Source organism: Hyla sarda, chromosome 3 (assembly GCF_029499605.1).
Source record: "Hyla sarda isolate aHylSar1 chromosome 3, aHylSar1.hap1, whole genome shotgun sequence".
In the NCBI taxonomy this organism is placed as follows: Eukaryota; Metazoa; Chordata; class Amphibia; order Anura; family Hylidae; genus Hyla; species Hyla sarda.
This window is the reverse complement of record NC_079191.1, coordinates 427,851,413-427,873,739: the sequence shown is the minus strand read 5'-3', so window position 1 is coordinate 427,873,739 and position 22,327 is coordinate 427,851,413. Positions and strand designations below refer to the sequence as shown.

At 42.5% G+C, this 22,327-nt stretch overlaps 1 long non-coding RNA gene across 1 annotated transcript; it reads right to left on the bottom strand.

Moving 5' to 3' along the window:
• Positions 1-1,165: 1,165 nt before the first annotated feature.
• Positions 1,166-2,635, bottom strand: LOC130360875 (uncharacterized). The gene is made up of 3 exons (XR_008890853.1): positions 2,621-2,635; positions 1,604-1,801; positions 1,166-1,502 (listed from the first exon to the last, which is right to left on the bottom strand). It is a non-coding gene; the product is annotated as an uncharacterized LOC130360875 (long non-coding RNA).
• Between the last annotated feature and the right edge of the window lie 19,692 nt (positions 2,636-22,327).

The following is a 22,327-nucleotide window of genomic DNA, read 5'->3' as shown; positions in this document are numbered from 1 at the left end:
CTTTTTTATTTTTCCGTATAAGTGGCGGTATGGGGGCTCATTTTTTGCGCCATGATCTGTAATTTTTTTTGATACCACATTTGCATATAAAAAACTTTTAATACATTTTTTATAATTTTTTTTTAATAAAATGTATTAAAAAAGTAGGAATTTTGGACTTTTTTTTATTTTTTTTCGTTCACGCCGTTCACCGTACGGGATCATTAACATTTTATTTTAATAGTTCGGACATTTACGCACGCGGCGATACCAAATATGTCTATAAAAAATGTTTTTTACGCTTTTTGGGGGTAAAATAGGAAAAAACTGACGTTTTACTTTTTTATTGGGGGAGGGGATTTTTCACTTTTTTTTTACTTTTACTTTTACATTTTTTTACATTTTTTTTTACACTTGAATAGTCCCCATAGGGGACTATTCATAGCAATACCATGATTGCTAATACTGATCTGTTCTATGTATAGGACATAGAACAGATCAGTGTTTGCGGTGATCTTCTGCTCTGGTCTGCTCGATCACAGACCAGAGCAGAAGACGCCGGGAGCCGGACGGAGGAAGGTGAGGGGACCTCCGTGCGGCGTTATGAATGATCGGATCCCCGCAGCAGCGCTGCGGGCGATCCGATCGTTCATTTAAATCGCGAACGGCCGCAGATGCCGGGATCTGTATTGATCCCGGCACCTGAGGGGTTAATGGCGGACGCCCGCGAGATCGTGGGCGTCGGCCATTGCCGGCGGGTCCCTGGCTGCGATTAGCAGCCGGGATCAGCCGCGCATGACACGGGCATCGCTCCGATGCCCGCGGTTATGCTTAGGACGTAAATGTACGTCCTGGTGCGTTAAGTACCACCTCACCAGGACGTACATTTACGTCCTGCGTCCTTAAGGGGTTAAGGGCCAGTGCACATACCCAAAAGATAATCCTTTGCAACCGTATGACCCCTAGCAAGTTCCCTGCATGAGTCTCATTTATCAGAAAAAGCTTGTGTACTGTCCGGAACTTGCCGGGTGTGCTACGGTTGCCACGGTAACTGTACCACCCAGCATCAGCTGCCTCTCTCCGCACCAAATTGTGCAGATCGCGCAGGAGAGAAGCTTTGGACACTTAAAATAGAAAAAAACTCATGTCATCCATTTTGCTAACCTGATTTTTCGCACACAGAAATAAATAAATGAGTCAAACAAGTCAAAGAATGGTTTAAAAAAGGGGGAACTTTATTTATTATTTCTTACAATGTTTGTGTAGGGATTTTATGTAACCTCCATCACTCACTAAGAGCGAACAGTAACTAATACTCAGGACAGGAAAAACCTCCAGAGGGGAGGAAACCTGTAGGGAATCCATGGCTACTGTACTGCCCTTCCTCTGGGCATACTAAAGGAGGTTACCTCTAGAATTTGGGCAAAGTGTCTGTGTATGTGCGTGATTCCAGGGGTTATGTCTTCATCCAACTTCTTGCTGTAGGTCCGGAAATGCGACTCCACATGCTGGAAATACTGCATCTAAGATAGGAAAAGAAAAGATAGATTATCTACATGTTTATTATAGAAATGCACATGGAACTGCACTAAAGACCTTTAGGACACAACAATATGACACTTACCGGCAGTCACAGTCATGTGTATGAGTCTCCATTCCCGGGTACAGCGTCCAGCATCGGCCTCTGACTGATGAACAATGAGCAGGAGCCGTGTTATTTCTGCTCAGTGCTGCTCCCTGGTGGACAATGGTTATGACATCACATGTGTGACACGCTGCTCCTCCTGGGAGTTCTATTTGAGTAGTGCAGCTCTCTGATTGGCTGGAAGAAAAAAGAAAAAAAAAGCTTTTTAACATATTCTGCCTGACTGTTATCTAAGGGATTTTGGGCAATTTTTATTAAAATGGCGCTAATCTACGTGGTTGCGTTATCTTTGTTTCTTCTAACCAGACACTCAGTATTTGTAATATCATTTGGTGGCCCCAACAGCCTGGGCCCATAGGTTTCTTACACAGATCAGTGCGGCTCCGGGAGGCTCAATGAGCATCGCTGGCTGCCGGGACCTCTGACAAGTGATGTTCCCGACCTTGCGTCCCGGAAGCCAGCGCTGCTCATTGATTTAAAGTGGTTGTGGCTCCTGCTGCCAGTTAAAGGGGTATTCCAGGCCAAAACTCTTTTTCATATAGCAACTGGCTCCGGAAAGTTAAACAGATTTGTAAATTAAAGAATATAGAATATAATCACTCCTCCAAGATCTCACCTACAAAAGGTGCATAATGATATTTCAAGAATTGCAAAATTGAAATAGAATTAAAATTTATTAAAAATGTCAATATAAAAAATATGATAAAATATATATTATGGCACTGATAGAGGAATAAACCACCACTGGGCCCTAGTGCGGATATTCACATAATATGTAAATTTTAGAACATTATTCACATTTCTGGAAAATAATAAATTGGCATCAATCTAATATTCTGGCATCCAATGGGTCAATATAGCGGCAGTCAATGTGGTAAATTTGTAAATGTATGGTCTGATCTCAGTTGGACACAAATCAGATTGCTATCAGTCCAATAAATCGAACTGTCACTGACTTCAATATATGTATCACTGTTGTAATTGTTATGATCTCACCAAATCCTGGGAACGCCCGATGAGTACTGCTGTAGTAGTCTGCTGTGATGGTACAGGCAGCGATGTTAGAGCTGTCGCCGATCCAGGGGTGCGCTTGGCGTAGCGCGTTATGTACCGGCCGTACTCCCCCTCTGTGATGGACAAGCAGATGCAGTGTTGGTATATCGTGGTGTCCCTCGTGGTGGATGAAATCCCGGCGGGGATAGTTCGCTCTACGGCAGGTCAGTTGTATAGTCCAAAGACTCGGACCGGACCAATGGTAAAGGACGGATGTTTGAATCAGTTCATCTGAAACAGCAAATGCCGCTGTGCCGTGTTCACATTGGATGTATATCCATAAGATGATATAGTGCCTGATGAAATCTATAGCCTAGACGCGTTTCAGGGTACTATAGCCAGTATTAGCTCCACCCTTTCTTCTGTAGGAATAGAGATGTGTAATGTACAGCTTGCTTTTGCTTTCTTAACCCTTTAAGGACCCAGCCAAATTTCACTGTAGGACCCGGCCATTTTTTGCACATCTGACCACTTTCACTTTAAGCATTAATAACTCTGGGATGCTTTTACCTTTCATTCTGATTCCGAGATTGTTTTTTCGTGACATATTCTACTTTACAATAGTGGTAAAATTTTGTCGATACTTGCATCGTTTCTTGGTGAAAAATTCCAAAATTTGTTGAAAAAAATTTAAATTTTGCATTTTTTTTAACTTTGAAGCCCTCTGCTTATAAGGAAAATTAATATTCCAAATAAATTATATATTGATTCACATATACAACATGTCTACTTTATGATTGCATCATAACATTGACATGTTTTTACTTTTGGAAGACATCAGAGGGCTTCAAAGTTCAGCAGCAATTTTCCAATTTTTCACAAAATTTTCAAAATCAAAATTTTTCAGGGACCATTTCCATTTTGAAGTGGATTTGAAGGGCTTTCATATTTGAAATGCCCAACAAATGACCCCATTGTAAAAACTGCACCCACAAAGTATTCAAAATGACATTTAAAAGGTTTGTTAACCCTTTAGGTGTTTCACAGGAATAGCAGCAAATTGAAGGAGAAAATTCAAAATCTTCATTTTTTACACTGGCATGTTCTTGTAGACCCAGTTTTTGAATTTTTACAAGGGGTAAAAGGAGAGAAATCTTCCTAAAATGTGTAGCCCAATTTCTCTCGAGTAAGGAAATACCTCATATGTGTATGTCAAGTGTACGGCAGGCGCAGTAGAGGGCTCAGAAGGGAAGGAGCGACAATGGGATGTTGGAGAGTGAGTTTTTCTGAAATGGTTTTTGTGGGGCATGTCGCATTTAGGAAGCCCCTATGGTGCCATAACAGCAAAAAAAAAAAACATATGGCATACTATTTTAGAAACTACCCCCCTCAAGGAACACATCAAGGGGTACAGACAGCTTTAAAACCTCACAGGTGTTTGACGACTTTTTGCTAAAGTCGGATGTGTAAATGGGAAAAAAAAAAATTTCACTAAATTGCTGGTTTTCCCCCACATTTTATATTTTTACAAGGGGTAATAGGAGAAAATGCCCCCCAAATTTTGTAACCCCACTTCTTCTGAGTATGGAAATACCCCATGTGTGAACATCAAGTGATCTGCTGTCGCACTACAATGCTCAGAAGAGAAGGAGCATCTTTGTGCTTTTGAAGACAGAATTTGGTTGGAATGGAAGTCAGGGGCCATGTGCGTTTACAAAGCCCCCCCGTGGTGCCAGAACAGTGGACTCCCCCCCCCCCCCCCACGTGACCCCATTTTGGAAACTACACCACCCACAGAATTTAATAAGGGGTGCAGTGAGTATTTACACCCCACTGGCGTTTGACAGATCTTTGGAACAGTGGGCTGTGCAAATGAAAAATAAAAATTTTCATTTTCACGGACCACTGTTCCAAAAATCTGTCAGACACCTGTGGGGCGTAAATGCTCACTGTACCCCTTATTACATTACGTGAGGGGTGTAGTTTCCAAAATTGGGTCATATGTGGGGGGGGTCCATTGTTCTGGCTCTATGGGGGCTTTGTAAACACACCTAGCCTTCAATTCCGGACAAATTTTATCTTCAAAATCCTAATGGCGCTCCTTCTCTTCTGAGCATTGTAGTTCGCCCGCCGAGCACTTTACATCCACATATGGGGTATTTTCTTACTCAGAAAAAATGGGGTTACAAATTTTGGGGGGCTTTTTTCCTATGTTTCCTTGTGAAAATGAAAAATTTTGGGTAACACCAGCATTTTTGTGAAAATTATTTTTTTTTTCCATTTTTCCATCCAACTTTAATGAAAATTCGTCAAACACCTGTGGGGTGTAAATGCTCACTATACCCCTTGTTCCTTTCCGTGAGGGGTGTCATTTCCAAAATGGGGTCACATGTGGGTATTTATTTTTTTGCGTTTATGTCAGAACCGCTGTAAAATCAGCCACCCCTGTGCAAATCACCAATGTAGGCCTCAAATGTACATAGTGCGCTCTCACTCTTGAGCCTTGTTATGTGCCCGCAGAGCATTTTACGCCCACATATGGGGTATTTCCGTACTCAGGAGAAATTGCGTTTTTTTCCTTTTAACACTTGTGAAAATAAAAAGTAAAGGACAACACCAGCATGTTAGTGTAAAATGTTAAATTTTTTTACACTGACAGGCTGGTGTAGCCCCCAACTTTTACTTTTCATAAGGGGTAAAAGGAGAAAAAGCCCCCCAAAATTTGTAACACAATTTCTCCCGATTACGGAGATACCCCATATGTGGCCCTAAACTGTTTCCTTGAAATACGACAGGGCTCTGAAGTGAGAGAGCGCCATATGCATTTGAGGATTAAATTAGGGATTGCATAGGGGTGGACATAGGGGTATTCTACGCCAGTGATTCCCAAACAGGGTGTCTCCAGCTGTTGCTAAACTCCCAGCATGCCTGGACAGTCAGTGGCTGTCCGGAAATGCTGGGAGTTGTTGTTTTGCAACAGCTGGAGGCTCCGTTTTGGAAACACTGCCGTACAATACATTTTTCATTGTTATTGGGGGGACAGTGTAAGGGGGTGTTTATGTAGTGTTTTACCCTTTATTATGTGTTAATGTAGTGTAGTCTTTTTAGGGTACATTCACATGGGCGCAGGTTTACAGTGAGCTTCCCGCTAGAAATTTTAGCTGCGTCGAAAAATTTGCCGCAGCTCATACTTGAAGCAGGAAACTTACTGTAAACCCACCCGTGTGAATGTACCCTGTACGTTCACATGGGGGGGGCAAATCTCCAGCTTTTTCAAAACTACAACTCCCAGCATGTACTGACAGACCGTGCATGCTGGAAGTTGTAGTTTTGCAACAGCTGGAGGGATCACAACTACAACTCCCAGCATGCCGAGACAGCTGTTTCGGCATGCTGGGATTTGCAGTTTTGCAACATCTGAAGGACTACAGATAGAGACCACTGCACTGTGATCTCCAAACTGTGGACCTCCAGATGTTGCAAAACTACAACTCCCAGCATGCACAGACAGCAAACAGCTATGTGGACATGCTGGGAGTTGTAGTTTTGCAAGATCTAGAGTGCTACAGTATAGAGATCACTGTGCAGTGGTCTCTAAACTGTAGACCTCCAGCTGTTGCAAAACTGCATCTCCCACCATGCCCAGAAGCTGTCTGGGCATACTGGGAGTTGTAGTTTTGCAACATCTGGAGGGCTACAGTCTCAGACGGTAGCCTTCTAGATGTTGCTAGGCAACTTACCGGCTTCCGTCGGATCCAGGGAGCCGTCCTCTTCTGCTGCACGACATCGCCGCCCGCGCCGATCACCGCCTCCGATCCCGTCCCGCAGCTTCCACCGACGGGTAAGTGGATCTTCGGCGTTCGGTCCCCGTCGTTTCCCCGTCCTGCCCCGCCTATTGTGGGTGGGCAGAACGGGGAAAACGAAAGTAAACCCCACCGCCCCTGATCTGCTATTGGTGGTCGCGTCTAGACCACCAATAGCAGAGATCGGAGGGGTGGCACCCCTGCCACCTCACTCCTATCACTACAGGGGATCGTGGGTGTCTTAGACAACCGCGATCCCCCTTATATTCCGGGTCACCATGGACCCGAATGACCCGGAATCGGCGCAAATCGCAAGTGTGAATTCACTTGCGATTTGCGCCGATCGCCAACATGGGGGGGGGGTCTGATGACCCCCCCTGGGCATTTGCACGGGGTGCCTGCTGATCGATATCAGCAGTCACCCCGTCCCGGTCCCCGCCGGCGCGCGGCGGGGACCGAAATTCCCACGGGTGTACAGGTACGCCCTGGGTCCTTAAGACCCAGGTGCAAAAGGCGTATCCATACGCCCTAGGTCCTGTACGGGTTAAATATGGTCTCTCACATTTGTAACTAATTAAGAGCACAAGAGATAACTAAAACTAGACATGGATCAGAGTAAATTCCTTAACCTTGGTCAGGTGTGGCAACTTCTAGGTTCTATAGCCCTATTCATACAGAGAGAAAGAGAACAGCCAGAAGATAAATGCATTGAAAACCCATATAAAGGATAACTAGAATTATTGAAAAATTATTGTGAAAATTATCTACAAGGGCCTTTTTTAGGGGTCCCAGGACTGTCCACAAGCGACCCAGGCGGGGAGGTCGAAACCATCACAGAGGGCGTAAAAACAAGAAACCAGAACAAAATGAAGTCTACTCCCAAGGTACAGGGGAACAGTCGCAATCGGAGGAAATAACCAAGATAGCACACAATGTGGTAAATATTTCCTCTGTCACTCTCACAGATACTCAATTACATGTGTTATCCAAAGGACTTAGCTTTTGCCCTGGTGCATATACCAATTGGTTCGATCTAGAGATTGATGTATTACAATTTATACGTAAACTTAAGCTGAAAGTGTGGTTTTCTTCATATGCAACCAGGACAGGTAGTGACTCTCTGGGTGTAGTCTCTTCGGGGACTGCACCCGCAATGTCACTGAGGGACTTTGATTTAAAATTATCAAGTGAGTTTCAGCCCCCTATTGAGCCACATGCTATCAGTACCTTTGGGGATTGTGTCACACGTGACCTCAGGTTACTGAAGACGAAAGAGAAAAGGTTGAGTCACCCGAACATGACACATCAAGAACTGAAGGCCATTAATGAGCTTGTCCATGACCACCGTATGGTTATTAAACCAGCAGACAAAGGTGGAGCCATAGTGGTCATGGACAAGCTCAAATATCTCCAGGAAGCTGAAAAACAACTCAGTGACGCTAATGTATACAGACGACTCAACAAAGATCCTAAAAAAGAGGTTGCTGCCCGTATACACCAAATTGTCACAAGGGGCTTTGATGATGGATTGATTGATGATAAACTTATGAAGTATTTGATTGTTGAATTCCCAATAACACCTGTGCTATATCTTCTGCCAAAAATACATAAAGACCGACTTAATCCACCAGGGAGACCAATTGTCTCAGGTAGGGAGTCCATTATGTCGCACATCTCTATTTTTTTAGACAAACTTTTACGTAGTTATGCTATGAATACTAAATCATACATCAAAGACAAGTCAGATTTTTTGGAAAAAATCAAAAACATCACTGTACCAAATCAAACCATCCTTGCGACATATGATGTTACAAACCTTTACACTTCTATAAACCATGAAAAAGGTATACACGCAGTGGAGACTGCTTTGATATTATCCGATTTTGATACTGAAAAAATAGATTTTGTGGTGTCCTTGTTAAGGATAGTTTTGGAGTGTAATTACTTTGCATTTAATGATACATTATTTATGCAAATGAGGTACAGCGATGGGCAGTAACGTGGCACCAACATACGCCAACATATTTGTGGCCCATATGGAGGAGGAGTACATCTATGAATCATCCCACTTCCGCAATGTGCGGTTGTGGGTACGATTCATAGATGACATCTTCGTCCTATGGACAGGGACTGAGCACGAATTACACATGTTTCATGAATTCTTGAATAACATTGAGGCAGACATTAAGTTCACACTTACACATTCCACCACTTCAGTGAGCTTTTTGGATGTGAAGGTAGGGATTAGGGGAGACAAAATTACCACGGACATCTATCATAAACCAACAGACACAAACACATTGTTAAGATTTGATAGTGCTCATCCAAGGGCTATGGTTCGATCGTTACCCTATAGTCAGATGCTGAGAGCGGAACGCATCGCAGATGACGATATAAAATTGGATAGAGCACTATCCAAAATGAGCTCTGATTTTTTAGAAAGACGGTACCCCAAAAAACTTGTAGATGAACACACTGCACGGGTTAAACAACTGAGACAGCACAAACACTTGGAAAGTCAGACAACTGTCCCTAGAAAGAATACATCTAACCGCATAACTTTCATCACTACGTACAGTGAACACTCACATGACATTTCATCCATAGTCAGAAAGCATTGGCATTTAGTCCGTGAGAATTTTCCCCATATTCCTGATTTTTTAGAATTCCCACTTATGTCTTTTCGTTGAGCACGAAATCTCAGGGACAAATTAGTAAAAACTGATATTGCTACTTCCACAAAGACACAAAGATATCTCGGGGTAAAAAGTACAGGTTGTTTTCCCTGTCTCAATTGTGTAAATTGCAGTTATATGCACAAAGGCTCAAAATTCATCCATCCAGACACCAAACGTGAATACGAAATTAGATATTATTTAAACTGCAACTCTGATCATGTAATTTATATCCTATGGTGTCCTTGTAACAAACTATATGTTGGTGAGACTAGTCTTGATGTGAAGACTCGCCTCAACCAACATCGATACTCGATTCGAAAACAGAGGTTGGATTTGCCAGTTTCTAGACATTTCTCTGAGGCCAAACATAAAGAAAAAGATTTAAAATTTATGATTTTGGACCACATCCCACCACCCAAAAGGGGTGGTGATAGGATCACATCCCTTAAGAGGTGTGAACTTAAATGGATATTTAATCACAATACGATGAAACCGCATGGCCTGAATATAGAATTCAAAAGTACATCTAAAATGGTCAGATAGCTCCTCCCTATGTAGCCCCTTGGTTTAGTGTAACCTCATGTGTATGTATACAAATGAATCTTCTGTGGAATACATTTTAATTTAAATTTTCCTCTCTTTCAGATGGATTGAAATTTATGAATGGCCACCAGCAGAGCTACTGGAATATTACGCATCTTCATAGTGCCACTTATCACGCAAGAAATGAAGTGTAAATGGGCCTGTTCGTTATTTTATTTTCTGCATTTATTTTATCTATTTCTGTTATCTATTACTTTATTTCTTTGTTTTTCTACCCTGGCGAGATTGTGCAATATTGTTCTTAGGGCTGCAGTATACCCTATACAGAGGTTGTGAGAGGTGGAAGGAATGTGGTGAGGAAACCTGCCTATGGCAGGGGTCCATACACCATTATACCGCATAGGGCACTCTCCAAGTTCATTCTGGGAGAGTGACCCTGTGTACACCAGTGACCCACGTACCATCCTGTAAGATTAGGGGAGCCATGCCAGCTCATTCCTGCTTATGCCCATGCCTATGAACGCAAGACATCCGCCATTATTAACTTCTATACACAGTATGGGCAAGTTTGCCCTCTTCTAAGATGGCCCTCACTTACCCTTGATCAGTTGTGCGCAAGCGCACACAAAATACAGAGTTCAATACTTCATTGGCTGCTCATCTCTGGTGAACTGCGCTTCCGATTGGCTGACAGACTGCAGCCGCGCAGTTCCGGAGACCCACGCTCTAGTACACATACGTGTAGTCCCAGTAAGCTCTGCCGGGTAAGCGCCCAATTATATTTATTTTACATGAATGCACTACTGTTTTCAGGCAGATCGCCGCACTCATGCACGTGCACTATGTATGGCACTTTTATCACTGCACCAGCATTGAATGTATATTGCATTTATGTATGATGCCTTATTACCACTGGATGTATCGCAAGCACATGTCTTTGTTTACTTTGTATTTGATTGGTTAATGATGTAACACTGATGTGTATTTAAACACCCACATGTGATTCTGCACTTGAGCCTGATAACGGTGACGTGAGGTCACAGAAACGTTGCTCGCATTTTGTTCACTGGATTAATGGAATAGACTTCCACCTTTTTTGACACGAATACCTTTGTGTGCTGCTGTCTTCTGGATTTTTATGTAAGTGGATCCTCTGACCCAGGTTCCCACACAGCTTGCACCTTATCTCTACTTTGTCTTGCTTTTTGGTTGTGCTGCTCTCCTGGAATTATATATATATATATATATATATATATATATATATATATATATAGATATATGTGTGTATTTAAAAAACATTCTAACAAAAGCATTCCATAATTGCAACAAAAATAAAAATAATAATCAACCCACAACCCAAAGGAATGTTCGCTATACAGAACTTAATCTGTAAATAGATTGCTAATGAACACAAATTTATTTTGGGCACTCAATGTCGATTGCCTGTGTTCTACTGTCTACCCAAAACACACAAAAACTTGGAAAAACCTCCTGGAAGACCCATCGTGTCTGGGATAGGTTCGCTGACCTCGAACCTGTCCCAATACGTGGATCAATTTCTCCAGCCATTTGTTCAGAAAACAAAGACTTATTTAAAAGACACTACCCAGGTTGTGTCTATGGTGGAATCCTTCCAATGGACAGACCAACACATCATGGCTACCCTAGATGTGTCTTCTTTGTACACCATTATTAGACACGATCTTAGAATTAAAGCAATCAAAAGATTTTTGGAAGATGGTGATATAAAACCTGACCAGGTAGACTTTGTAACACAGGCAATCATGTTTATCCTCACACACAATTATTTTTACTTTGAAGGTGAATATTATTTACAAGAAACTGGTACTGCTATGGGCACCAGGTTCACGCCAAGTTATGCCATTTTGTTTATGGCATCTTGGGAGGAGGACATCATTATCCCTCAACTTGGCGCGAACCTGGTGCTCTGGCGTAGATACATTAATGACATTTTTTTGATTTGGAAGGGGCCTTTAATTGATTTACAGTCCTTTATTCACAAGCTTAATAATAATGATCACTATTAAATTTTTACTTCCACTGTCAGTAGCACTCACATAGATTTTTGGGATTTGGAGATTAAGGTATAAAATGGCACTCTCTTTTGTAATACATACAAAAAGCCAACAGCAAGAAACAGTTACATTGACTATATGAGCTGTCATTTACCCCGTTGGTTATTAAACGTACCGACTGGACAGTATCGTCGTTTAAAACGAAACTGTACAGAGGATACAAAATTTCTGGAGGAAGCAGATGGTTTGACATTACAATTTAACCCCTTAACGACGCAGGACGTATATTTACATCCTGCGCCGGCTCCCGCAATATGAAGCGGGATCGCGCTGCGATCCTGTATCATATCGCGTCGGTCCTCAACGGCCGGGACCCGCGGCTAATACCACACATCGCCGATCGCGGCGATGTGCGGTATTAACCCTTTAGAAGCGGCGGTCAAAGGTGACCGCCACTTCTAAAGTGAAACTGAAAGTGACCCGGCTGCTCAGTCGGGCTGTTCGGGACCGCCGCGGTGAAATCGTGGCGTCCCGAACAGCTGACCGGATACCGGGAGGGCCCTTACCTGCCTCCTCGGTGTCCGATCGATGAATGACTGCTCCGTGCCTGAGATCCAGGCAGGAGCAGTCAAGCGCCGATAACACTGATCACAGGCGTGTTAATACACGCCAGTGATCAGCATAGGAGATCAGTGTGTGCAGTGTTATAGGTCCCTATGGGACCTATAACACTGCAAAAAAAATGTAAAAAAAAAAAGTGTTAATGAAGGTCATTTAACCTCTTCCCTAATAAAAGTTTGAATCACCCCCCTTTTCCCATAAAGAAAATAAAACAGTGTAAAAAAATAAATAAACATATGTGGTATCGCCACGTGCGTAAATGTCCGAACTATAAAAATATATCATTAATTAAACCGCACGGTCAATGGCGTACGCGCAAAAAAATTCCAAAGTCCAAAAAAGCGTATTTTGGTCACTTTTTATACCATTAAAAAATGAATAAAAAGTGATCAAAATGTCCGATCAAAACAAAAATCATACCGATAAAAACTTCAGATCACTGCGCAAAAAATGAGTCCTCATACCACCCCATACGTGGAAAAATAAAAAAGTTATAGGGGTCAGAAGATGACATTTTTAAACGTATAAATTTTCCTGCATGTAGTTATGATTTTTTCCAGAAGTGCGACAAAATCAAACCTATATAAGTAGGGTATCATTTTAACTGTATGGACCTACAGAATAATGATAATGTGTAATTTTTACCGAAATATGCACTGCGTAGAAACGGAAGCCCCCAAAAGTTACAAAATGGCGTTTTTTATTTTATTTTGTCGCACAATTAATTTTTTTTTCCGTTTCGCCGTGCATTTTTGGGTAAAACGACTAATGTCACTGCAAAGTAGAATTGGCGACGCAAAAAATAAGCCATAATATGGATTTTTATGTGGAAAATTGAAAGGGTTATGATTTTTAAAAGGTAAGGAGGAAAAAACGAAAGTGCAAAAACGGAAAAACCCTGAGTCCTTAAGGGGTTAAAGAAAAAGGGTATCCGGAGAAAACACTAGAATCATCTTTAGAAAAAGTTTAAAAAAAATGGATAGAAAAATGTTTTTTGATCCACAATCCTATAAAAATTCAGATTCCATTCCAGATTTCAAAATTGTCTTATCATTTAATGGAATGTATAAAAAGGTAGAAAATATTATATCCAAACATTGGGACCTTTTACCTAAATATCCACGGACAGTGTACAAAAAAGCACCCAATTTGGGGATTATAATAGCCCCCTCGATTAAAAATCCTTTAAAACCAACAGACACCGAAACTTGGCTGACCACAAAGGGATTCCACCATTGTGGTCAGTGTAATAACTGCAAAAAAAACACTGGTCCAAGAAAAACATTGGAAATATTTTCATACAGTAACAGTTTCAAATGGACAATTAATGAGTTTATAACATGTAATTCAAAAGGAGTTTTGTATATTTCGGAATGCGGTTGTAAAAAACAGTACATCGGTAGAACAAAGAGACCGTTGAAAATGAGAGTTGCCGAACATATTAATAATATCAAAAGAGGAGACCAAAAACATCCATTGTCTTTACATTTCACAAAGATTCACAATAAAGATCCATCAAGCTTGAAATATACAGGTTTTCAAGTAATAAAATAGGATTGGAGGGGGGGGGGGGAGCTATATGATCAAAATGTCCAAAGTAGAAAGCAAGAAAATATTAGAATTTGGCACCATGGACCCGAATGGTCTCAACTCCAGCCTTGAACTGTTTGGTTTCCTCTGAGGGGGTTCTTGTCACCACCACCGCACCCCTTTCACTTCAAAGAGGGGGTCCATTGGTTGTGACAGAACCCTCTCGGAATCTCCTCATGAGGGAAGAAATACTGTAACATATTTTTATATCTGTATATTTATTTGTGTATGAGTCTTATTTGTTTGGGATACACTACTCAATTCATATATTAGAATATATACCTTCAGAGACATAACAAAAGCACACCTCCATTATACTTTACCATCCACACATTTATTATCTAGCATCAATTTTACCACTTTATTCACTTTTATGATAATTTTATGCATTTTTATTTTCATTTTTATTTCATTCCAATTCATATTTTTTCAATGTATTTATTTATTTATTTTTTTATTAATTATTATTTTTTAGTTTTCATATTCATTCACCATATAGATCCTTTTTCATCAGTATTTACACTGTGATCCTTATCTGCCTTTACACACACTAATCACCACCATTCAATTTGTAGGTTTCCGTATATATCATCTGTATTCTACTTTTTTAGTCCCCATTCACACACACAAGCGATATTTATAAATAGCAACCTATTTACAGATTAAGTTCTGTATAGCGAACATTCCTATGGGTTGATTATTATTTGTATTTTTGTTGCAATTATGGAATGCTTTTGTTAGAATGTTATTTAAATACACACACACACACACACATATATATATATATATATATATATATATATATATATATATATATAATATTTTTCAATAATTCTAGTTATCCTTTATATGGGTTTTCTATGCATTTATCTTCTGGCTGTTCTCTTTCTCGCTGTATGAATAGGGCTATAGAACCTAGAAGTTGCCACACCTGACCAAGGTTAAGGAATTTACTCTGATCCATGTCTAGTTTTAGTTTTCTCTTGTGCTCTTAATTAGTTACAAATGTGAGAGACCATATTTAAGAAAGCAAAAGCAAGCTGTACATCACACATCTCTATTCCTACTGAAGAAAGGGTGGAGCTAATACTGGCTATAGTACCCTGAAACGCGTCTAGGCTATAGATTTCATCAGGCACTATATCATCTTATGGATATACATCCAATGTGAACACGGCACAGCGGCATTTGCTGTTTCAGATGAACTGATTCAAACATCCGTCCTTTACCATTGGTCCGGTCCGAGTCTTTGGACTATACAACTGACCTGCCGTAGAGCGAACTATCCCCGCCGGGATTTCATCCACCACGAGGGACACCACCATATACGAACACTGCATCTGCTTGTCCATCACAGAGGGGGAGTACGGCCGGTACATAACGCGCTACGCCAAGCGCACCCCTGGATCGGTGACAGCTCTAACATCGCTGCCTGTACCATCACAGCAGACTACTACAGCAGTACTCATCGGGCGTTCCCAGGATTTGGTGAGATCACAACAATTACAACAGTGATACATATATTGAAGTCAGTGACAGTTCCATTTATTGGACTGATAGCAATCTGATTTGTGTCCAACTGAGATCAGACCATACATTTACAAATTTACCACATTGACTGCCGCCATATTGAACCATTGGATGCCGGACTATTAGATTGATGCCAATTTATTATTTTCCAGAAATGTGAATAATGTTCTAAAATGTATGTTCTACATATTATGTGAATATCCCCACTAGGGCCCAGTGGTGGTTTATTCCTATATCAGTGCCATAACATATATTTTATCATATTTTTTATATTGACATTTTTAATAAATTGAAATTCTATTTCAATTTTGCAATTCTTGAAATATCATTATGCACCTTTTGTAGGTGAGATCTTGGAGGAGTGATTATATTCTATATTCTTTAATTTACAAATCTGTTTAACCCCTTAAGGACCCAGCCATTTTACACCTTAGGACCCGGCCATTTTTTGCACATCTGACCACTGTCACTTTAAACATTAATAACTCTGGAATGCTTTTACTTTTCATTCTGATTGCGAGATTGTTTTTTCGTGACATATTCTACTTTAACTTAGGGATAAACATTTTTGGTAACTTGCATCCTTTCTTGGTGAAAAATCCCAAAATTTGATGAAAAATTTGAAAATTTTGCATTTTTCTAACTTTGAAGCTCTCTGCTTGTAATGAAAATGGATATTCCAAATATTATTTTATTTTATTCACATACACAATATGTCTACTTTATATTTGCATCATAAAATTGACGAGTTTTTACTTTTGGAAGACACCAGAGGGCTTCAAAGTTCAGCAGCAATTTTCCAATTATTCACAAAATTTCCAAAATCACAATTTTTCAGGGACCAGTTCAGGTTTGAATTGGATTTGAAGGGTCTTCATCTTAGAAATACCCCACAAATGACCCCATTATAAAAACTGCACCCTCCAAAATATTCAAAATGACATTCAGTCAGCATTTTAACCCTTTAGGTGTTTCACAGGAATAGCAGCAAAGTGAAGGAGAAAATTCACAATTTCCATTTTTTACACTCGCATGTTCTTGTAGACCCATTTTTTGAATTTTTACAAGGGGTAAAAGGAGAAAATGTATACTTCTATTTGTAGCCCAATTTCTCTCGACTAAGCACATACCTCATATGTCTATGTAAAGTGTTCGGCGGGCACAGAAGAAGGCTCAGAAGGGAAGGAGCGACAAGGGGATTTTGGAGCGTACGTTTTTCTGAAATGGTTTTTGGGGGGCATGTTGCATTTAGGAAGCCCCTATGGTGCCAGAACAGGAAAAAAAAACACATGGCATACCATTTTGGAAACTAGACCCCTTGAGGAACGTAACAAGGAATAAAGTGAGCCTTAATACCCCACAGGTGTTTCACGACTTTTGCATATGTAAAAAAATGTAAAAAAAATTTCGATAAAATGTGTGTTTCCCCCCAAATTTCACATTTTTGCAAGGGTTAATAGCAGAAAATAGCCCTCAAAATTTGTAACCCCATCTCTTCTGAGTGTGGAGGTACCCCATAAGTTGACCTGAAGTGCACTATGGGCGAACTACAATGCTCAGAAGAGAAGGAGTCATATTTGGCTTTTTGAGAGCAAATTTTGCTCGGGGCATGTCGCATTTAGGAAGCCCCTATTGTGCCAGGACAGCAAAATAACCCCCACATGGCATACCATTTTGGAAACTAGACCCCTTGAGGAACATAACAAGGAATAAAGTGAGCCTTAATACCCCACAGGGGTTTCACGACTTTTGCATACGTAAAAAAATATATATATTTTCACTAAAATGTGTGTTTCCCCCCCAAATTTCACATTTTTGCAAGGGTTAATAGCAGAAAATACCCCCCAAAATTTGTAACCCCATCTCTTCCGAGTATGGAGGTACCCCATAAGTTGACCTGAAGCGCACTACTGGTGAACTACAATGCTCAGAAGAGAAGGAGTCATATTTGGCTTTTTGAGAGCAAATTTTGCTCGGGGGGCTTGTCGCATTTAGGAAGCCCCAATGGTGCCAGAACAGCAAAATAACACCCACATGGCATACCATTTTGGAAACTAGACCCCTTGAGGAACGTAGCAAGGGTTACAGTGAGCATTTACCCCCCACTGGTGTCTGTCAGATCTTTGGAACAGTGGGCTGTACAAAATTTTTAATTTAAGCAGCCCACTGTTCCAAAGATCGGTGTAGTTTCCGAAATGGGGTCACATGTGGGTTTTTTTTTTTTTTGCGTTTGTCAAAACCGCTGTAACAATCAGCCACCCCTGTGCAAATCACCTCAAATGTACATGGTTCACTTTCCCTTCTGAGCCTTGTTGTGCGCCCCCAGAGCACTTTGCGCCCACATATGGGGCATCTCCGTAGTCGGGAGAAGTTGCATTACAAATTTTGGGGGGCTTTTTTTCCCTTTTACCTCTTGTCAAAATGAAAAGTATAGGGCAACACCAGCATGTTAGTGTAAAAAATTTATTTTTTTACACTAACATGCTGGTGTAGACCCCAATTTCACATAAGGGGTGAAAGGAGAAAAAGCCCCCCAAAATTTGTAAGGCAATTTCTCCCGAGTACGGCGATACCCCATATGTGACCCTAAACTGTTGCCTTGAAATACGACAGGGCTCCGAAGTGAGAGTGCCATGCGCATTTGAGGCCTGAATTAGGGATTTGCATTGGGGTGGACATAGGGGTATTCTACGCCAGTGATTCCCAAACAGGCTGCCTCCAGCTGTTGCAAAACTCCCAGCATGCTTGGACAGTCAACGGCTGTCCGGCAATATTGGGAGTTGTTGTTTTGCAACAGCTGGAGGCTCCATTTTCAAAACAGTGGCGTACCAGACGTTTTTCATTTTTATTGGGGAGGGGGGCTGTGTAGGGGTATGTGTATATGTAGTGTTTTTTACTTTTTATTTTGTGTTAGTGTAGTGTAGGGCAGGGGGGGGGTTACAGCGATTTTCCCGCTGCAAGTTTGAGCTGCCGCGCAAAATTTGCTGCATCGCTAACTTGCAGCCTGATACTCACTGTAAGCCCCCTGCCCATGTGAATGTATCCTGTACATTCACATGGGGGGGACCTCCAGCTGTTGCAAAACTACAACTCCCAGCATGCACAGTCTATCAGTGCATGCTGATAGTTATAGTTTTGCAACAGCTGGATCCACACGGGTTGGGAAACACTGAGTTAGGAAACAGACAATGTTTCCCAACCAGTGTGCCTCCTGTTGTTGCAAAACCACAACTCCCAAACATTCTCAGGCATGCTGGGAGTAGTAGTTCGGCAACATCTTTAGAGCCAGATGTTGCCGAACTACAACTCCCAGCATGCTTGGAGTTGTAGTTTGCAACATCTGGAGGACTACAGTTTGCAGACCACTAATACAGTGGTTCCCAATCTGTGCCCTTCCAGATGTTGCAAAACTACAACTCCCAGTATGCCAAAACTGTCCAGGCATGCTGGGAGTTGTAGTTCTGCAACATCTGAAGGGCCAGATGTTACAGAACTACAACTCCCAGCATGCCTGGAAAGTAAGGGCATTCTGAGAATGTGTAGTTTTGCAACATCTGGAAGGGCACAGTGGTCTCCAAACTGTGGACCTCCAGATGTTGCAAAACTGCAACTCCCAGCATGCCCAGACGCCAAGGGCTGTCTGGGCATGCTGGGAGTTGTAGTATATAGGGTCCCAATACAGCAATGCATGTCGCTTTACGGCGACGTGCATTGCTGTAAAGGGCCCGACCGCGGCTGAAGATCTACTCACCGCCGCCGCCATCTTCCTCGCCGGGATCCGGGTCTTCAGGGACGAGGTAAGTACCGGGGCCGGTCCCCAGCACTCCCCTGTCCCCCGCCGCGTCCTCCGGTCTTCCACCCGTCTTCTCCGGACTTCAAGGGGCCGAGCAGGACGGGAGGAAGTAACCGCCCCCTCCCCCCCTGCGATTGGTCGGTTAAATAACCGACAGATCGCAGGGGATCGGAGGAGGTGGCAGCTCGCTCCTAGGCTCCAGCATGGTCCTGGCTGTTTGTGACAGCCGGGATCATGCGAAATTACCGGGCGGTCGAGTCCAAGAGACCCGATCAGCCCGGTATCGCCGCAGATCGCAAGGGCGATTTCCCTTGTGATTTGCGGCGATCGCCGACATGGTGGGCCTACATGGCCCCCCTCGGCGTTTGCCCTGGATGCCTGCTGAAGGATTTCAGCAGGGATCCGCTTCCGATCTCCGCCGGGTGAGCGGCGGAGACCAGGAAAAGACATGACGTATGCATACGTCATGGGTCCTGAAGAGGTTAACTTTCCGGAGCCAGTTGATATATAAAAAAAAGTTTTGGCCTGGAATACCCCTTTAACTGGCAGCAGGAGCCACAACCACTTTAAATCAATGAGCAGCGCTGGCTTCCGGGACGCAACGTCGGGAACGTCACTCGTCAGACGTCCCGGCAGCCAGTGATGCTCATTGAGCCTCCCGGAGCCGCACTGATCTGTGTAAGAAACCTATGGGCCCAGGCTGTTGGGGCCACCAAATGATATTACAAATACTGAGTGTCTGGTTAGGAGAAACAAAGATAACGCACCCACGGAGAGTAGCGCCATTTTAATAAAAATTGCCAAAAATCCCTTAGATAACAGTCAGGCAGAATATGTTAAAAAGCTTTTTATTTTTATTTTTTCTTCCAGCCAATCAGAGAGCAGCACTACTCAAATAGAACTCCCAGAAGGAGCAGCGTGTCACACATGTGATGTCATAACCATTGTCCACCAGGGAGCAGTACTGAGCAGAAATAACACGGCTCCTGCTCATTGTTCATCAGTCAGAGGCCGATGCTGGACGCTGTACCCGGGAATGGAGACTCATACACATGACTGTGACTGCCGGTAAGTGTCATATTGTTGTGTCCTAAAGGTCTTTAGTGCAGTTCCATGTGCATTTCTATAATAAACATGTAGATAATCTATCTTTTCTTTTCCTATCTTAGATGCAGTATTTCCAGCATGTGGAGTCGCATTTCCGGACCTACAGCAAGAAGTTGGATGAAGACATAACCCCTGGAATCACGCACATACACAGACACTTTGCCCAAATTCTAGAGGTAACCTCCTTTAGTATGCCCAGAGGAAGGGCAGTACAGTAGCCATGGATTCCCTACAGGTTTCCTCCCCTCTGGAGGTTTTTCCTGTCCTGAGTATTAGTTACTGTTCGCTCTTAGTGAGTGATGGAGGTTACATAAAATCCCTACACAAACATTGTAAGAAATAATAAATAAAGTTCCCCCTTTTTTAAAACAGTTCTTTGACTTGTTTGACTCATTTATTTTATTTCTGTGTGTGAAAAATAGTGTTAGCAAAATGGATGACATGAGTTTTTATTTTAAATGTCCAAAGCTGCTCTCCTGCGCGATCTGCAGAATGCGGTGCAGGGAGAGGCAGCTGATGCTGGGTGGGACAGTTGCCGAGGCAACCGTAGGACACCCAGCAGGTTCCGTGCACGAGCCTTTTTCTGAAGAATGGGACTCATGCAGGGAACTTGCTAGGGGTCATATGGCTGCAAAGGATTCACTTTTGGGTATGTGCACTGGCACTTAAAGGGGTACTCCGCACCCCTAGACATCTTATCCCCTATCTAAAGGATAGGGAATTAGATGTCTGATCACGGGGGTCCCACTGCTGGGACCCCAACGATTTCCATGCCGTACTCGTCGTTCTTAACAGTATGTTAAGAGCGCTGGGTTCCCATGATGGGGGTCGTGATGTTGAAATAGCAGCAGTATACAGTTAGAACTGGAGGAGAGGTGTATAACAACTGTATATCCTGATCCCATAGAAATAGCAGCAGTATACAGATAGAGCTAGAGAGGAGGTGTATACAGGGCCGGCCTTAGGTGTTCAGGCGCCCTCTGCGAGCTAACCTTGTGGCGCCCACCCATAAACGTACACAAAGAGGAAATAAAATCTTTGTGACAAATATATATTTTTTTTATATTTAATCAGTCCCATGTACCCCTTCACTAGTCCCCTGCCCCCCTTAATCAGATGCAGTATAGTTCCCCCACATTAGGTGCAGTATAGTTCCCCCACATTAGGTGCAGTATAGTTCCCCCACATTAGGTGCAGTATAGTTCCCCCACATTAGGTGCAGCATAGTTCCCCACATTAGGTGCAGTATAGTTCCCCACATTAGGTGCAGTATAGTTCCCCCACATTAGGTGCAGTATAGTTCCCCCACATTAGGTGCAGTATAGTTCCTCCACATTAGGTGCAGTATAGTTCCCCACATTAGGTGCAGCATAGTTCCTCCACGTTAGGTGCAGTATAGTTCTCCACGTTAGGTGCAGTATAGTTCCCCCACATTAGGTGCAGTATAGTTCCCCCACATTAGGTGCAGTATAGTTCCCCCACATTAGGTGCAGTATAGTTCCCCACATTAGGTGCAGTATAGCTCCCCACATTAGGTGCAGTATAGTTCCCCCACATTAGGTTGGCAGTATAGTTCTCCACATTAGGTGCAGTATAGCTCCCCACATTAGGTGCAGTATAGTTCCCCCACATTAGGTTGGCAGTATAGTTCTCCACATTAGGTTGGCAGTATAGTTCCCCACATTAGGTACAGTACAGTTCCCCCACATTAGGTGCAGTGTAGTTCCCCCACATTAGGTTGGCAGGATAGTTCCCCACATTAGGTACAGTACAGTTCCCCCACATTAGGTGCAGTGTAGTTCCCCCACATTAGGTTGGCAGTATAGTTCCCCACATTAGGTGCAGTATAGTTCCCCACATTAGGTAGAAGCAGGTTCTCCACACTAGGTAGTAGCAGGCTCCCCACATTAGGTAGTCACAGGTTCCCCACATTAGGTAGTAGCAGGTTCTCCACATTAGGTAGTCGCAGGTTCCCCACATTAGGTAGTCAAAGGTTCCCCACATTAGGT